Source organism: Arachis hypogaea, chromosome 11 (genome assembly GCF_003086295.3).
Source record: "Arachis hypogaea cultivar Tifrunner chromosome 11, arahy.Tifrunner.gnm2.J5K5, whole genome shotgun sequence".
Taxonomy (NCBI): domain Eukaryota; kingdom Viridiplantae; phylum Streptophyta; class Magnoliopsida; order Fabales; family Fabaceae; genus Arachis; species Arachis hypogaea.
The window spans coordinates 102,113,047-102,117,351 of NC_092046.1; the positions used below are offsets into that span (position 1 = coordinate 102,113,047).

At 35.0% G+C, this 4,305-nt stretch overlaps 1 non-coding gene across 1 annotated transcript; it reads right to left on the reverse strand.

The window, feature by feature from the left end:
* Nucleotides 1–3,066: 3,066 nt before the first annotated feature.
* On the reverse strand, nucleotides 3,067–3,174 carry LOC112725995 (small nucleolar RNA R71). Its single transcript, XR_003165069.1, has one exon. It is a non-coding gene; the product is annotated as a small nucleolar RNA R71 (small nucleolar RNA).
* Nucleotides 3,175–4,305: the final 1,131 nt, after the last annotated feature.

Below are 4,305 nucleotides of genomic sequence, written 5' to 3' on the forward strand. Positions count from 1 at the left end.
GATTGAATGACTGTGACGAACTTCAAACTCGCGAGTGCTGGGCGTAGTGACAGACGCAAAAGGAGGGTGAATCCTATTCCAGTATGATCGAGAACCTCAGATGATTAGCCGTGCTGTGACAGAGCATTTGGACCATTTTCACAAGAGGATGGGATGCAGCCATTGACAAGGGTGATGCCTCCAGACGATTAGCCATGCAGTGATAGCGCATCGGACCATTTTCCAGAGAGGATAAAAAGTAGCCATTGACAACGGTGATGTCCTTACATAAAGCCAGCCATGGAAAGGAGTAAGACTGATTGGATGAAGACAGCAGGAAAACAGAGGTTCAGGGGAACGAAAGCATCTCTATACACTTATCTGAAATTCTCACCAATGATATACATAAGTGTTTCTATCCTTATTTTCTATCTATTTATTATTTATGTTCGAAAACTCCATAACTATTTTATATCCGCCTGACTGAGATTTACAAGGTGACCATAGCTTGCTTCATACCAACAATCTCCGTGGGATCGACCCTTACTCACGTAAGGTTTATTACTTGGACGACCCAGTGCACTTGCTGGTTAGTTGTATCGAAGTTGTGAATGAAAAACGATTTATTAAGACGTGCGTACAGAGTTTCTGGCGCCGTTTCCTGAGATCATAATTTCGTGCACCAAGTGTTTGGCGCCGTTGCCGGGGATTGTTCGAGTTTGAACAACTGACGGTTCATCTTGTTGCTCAGATTAGGTAATTTTCTTTTTGTTTTATTTTCAAAAATTTTTCAAAAACCTTTCAAAAATTTCTCATCTGTTTTCGAAAAAAAAAATAAATCTTTTCAAAAATATATTTTTCTTCAGAATTTTTAAGAATGAATTCTAGAGTTTCATGAAGCATGTTGAAGCCTAGCTGGCTGTAAAGCCATGTCTAATTCATTTGGATAGAGGCTTCCAACCATCAGCATAGAGGCAAGTTAATTGGAATGTCTGTCGTGGCATGTCTGAGTTACATACTAAAGCTTGGCTAGCTATTAAGCCATGCCTAACCCTCGGATTGGAGCTTTAGACTAAGAATACAAGATTCCTGGAATTCATATAAAAAAATTTTGAAATCCTTATTTTCTTTTTCCTATATGTTTTTTCGAAAAAAAAAATTATACAAAAATCCAAAAAAATAAAAAAATCATAAAAATCAAAAATATTTCATGTTTCTTGTTTGAGTCTTGAGTCAAGTTGAAAGTTTGGTGTCAATTGCATATTCATCTTGCATTTTTCGAAAAATTCATGCATTCATAGTGTTCTTCATGATCTTCAAGTTGTTCTTGGTAAGTCTTCTTGTTTGATCTTGATGTTTTCATGTTTTGTGTCTTTTCTTGTTTTTCATATGCATTCTTGTATTCATAGTGTCTATACATGAAAAATTTTTAAGTTTGGTGTCTTGCATGTTTTCTTTGCATTAAAAATTTTTCAAAAATAAGTTCTTGATGTTCATCTTGACATTCAAAGTGTTCTTGGTGTTCATCTTGACATTCATAGCATTCTTGCATGCATTCATTGTTTTGATCCAAAATTTTCATGCATTGAGTCTTTTTCATGTTTTTCCCTCTCATCATTAAAAATTCAAAAATAAAAAAAATATCTTTCCCTTTTTCACTCATAAATTTCGAAAATTTGAGTTGACTTTTTCAAAACTTTTTAAAAACTAGTTGTTTCTTATGAGTCAAATCAAATTTTCAATTTAAAAATCTTATCTTTTCAAAATCTTTTTCAAAAATCAAATCTTTTTCATTTTTCTTATCTATTTTCGAAAATTCCAAAAATATTTTTCAAAAATCTTTGTCTTATCTTTATCTCCATATTTTCGAAAATAACATCATCAATTAATGTTTTGATTCAAAAATTTCAAGTTTGTTACTTGCTTGCTAAGAAAGATTCAAACTTTAAGTTCTAGAATCATATCTTGTGATTTCTTGTGAATCAAGTCATTAATTGTGATTTTAAAAATCAAATCTTTTTCAAAACTAATTTTAATCATATCTTTTCAAAAATATCTCTTTATCTTATCTTTTTCAAAAATTTGATTTTAAAATATCCTTTCTAACTTCTTATCTTCTTATCTTTTCAAAATTGATTTTCAAATTTGTTTCAACTAACTAACTAACTTTTTGTTTGTTTCTTATCTTTTTCAAAACTACCTAACTAACTCTATCTCTCTAATTTTTGAAAATATCTTCCCTCTTTTTCAAAATTTCTTTTTAATTAACTAATTATTTTAATTTTTGAAAAATTACTAACCTTTTTCAAAAACTATTTTCAAAAATCACTAACTCTTATTCAAAAATTATTTTCGAAAATTATCCTTCTCTCTCATCTCCTTCTATTTATTTATTCATTTACTAACACTTCATCTCACCCAAATTCGAACCCCCTCTTCCATCTGTGTTCGAATTTTTTTCTTCTTCTTTTCTTCTACTCACACAGGGACCTCTATACTGTGGTAAAAAAGACCCCTATTATTATTATTTTTCTGTCCCTCTTTTTCATATGAGCAGGAGCAAGGACAAGAACATTCTTGTAGAAGCAGATCCAGAACCTGAAAGGACTCTGAAGAGGAAACTAAGAGAAGCTAAATTACAACAATCCAGCAAGCACCTTTCAGAAATTTTTGAACAAGAAGAGGAGATGGCAGCCGAAAATAATAATAATGCAAGGAGGATGCTTGGTGACTTTACTGCATCTAATTCCAATTTACATGGAAGAAGCATCTCCATTCCTGCCATTGGCGCAAACAATTTTGAGCTTAAACCTCAATTAGTTTCTCTGATGCAGCAGAACTGCAAGTTATTTCATGGACTTCCATCTGAAGATCCTTTTTCAGTTCTTAACTGAATTCTTGCAGATATGTGATACTGTTAAGACTAATGGAGTAGATCCTGAAGTCTACAGGCTCATGCTTTTCCCTTTTGCTGTGAGAGACAGAGCTAGAATATGGTTGGACTCTCAACCTAAGGATAGCCTGAACTCTTCGGATAAGCTGGTCAAGGCTTTCTTAGCCAAGTTCTTTCCTCCTCAAAAGCTGAGTAAGCTTAGAGTGGATGTTCAAACCTTCAGACAGAAAGAAGGTGAATCCCTCTATGAAGCTTGGGAGAGATACAAAGAACTGACCAAAAAGTGTCCTTCTGACATGCTTTCAGAATGGACCATCCTGGATATATTCTGTGATGGTCTATCTGAATTGGCTAAAATGTCATTGGATACTTCTGCAGGTGGATCCATTCACCTAAAGAAAATGCCTGCAGAAGCTCAAGAACTCATTGATACTCTGAATACCATACTGGCTCAGAATAAAATATTGACTCAGCAAGTCAATATGATTTCTCAGAGTCTGAATGGAATGCAAGCTGCATCCAACAGTACTCAAGAGGCATCTTCTGAAGAAGAAGCTTATGATCCTGAAAACCCTGCAATAGCAGAGGTGAATTACATGGGTGAACCTTATGGAAACACCTATAACCCCTCATGGAGAAATCACCCAAATCTCTCATGGAAGGATCAACAAAAGCCTCAACAAGGCTTTAATAATGGTGGAAGAAATAGGTTTAACAATAGTAAACCTTTTCCATCATCCACTCAGCAACAGACAGAAAACTTTGAACAAAATACCTCTAATTTAGCAAACTTAGTCTCTGATCTATCTAAGGCCACTGTAAGTTTCATGAATGAAACAAGGTCCTCCATTAGAAATTTGGAGGCACAAGTGGGCCAGCTGAGTAAAAGGATCACTGAAATCCCTCCTAGTACTCTCCCAAGCAATACAGAAGAAAATCCAAAAGGAGAGTGCAAGGCCATTGACATAGTCAACATGGCCGAACCTGGAGAGGAAAGGGAGGACGTAAATCCCAGTGAGGAAGACCTCCTGGGACGTCCAGTGATCAATAAGGAGTTTCCCTTTGAGGAACCAAAGGAATCTGAGATTCATCTAAAGACCATAGAGATTCCATTGAACCTCCTTATGCCCTTCATGAGTGATGCTAGGGCATCTTGGCCAGTTTCACTGACCTTTTCTTTACTGTTTTTAGGTTAGTTTCATGCATTTCCTTAGGAAATAAGCTAGTTTTGGGTAGATATTCACTTACACCTTGATTCAAGCATACATTGTGCATTTTACATTATTTCATGAGGATTTTGCATGAGTTTAGTGACAAATTGTATGTTGCATTACCCATGACTTGGACTAGAACTTTGATGCACTCTATTGCTTGATTTCAGGACCAAAGGAAGCAAGGAATGGGAGGTAACTTGCAAAGTTAATGAGAAAAGT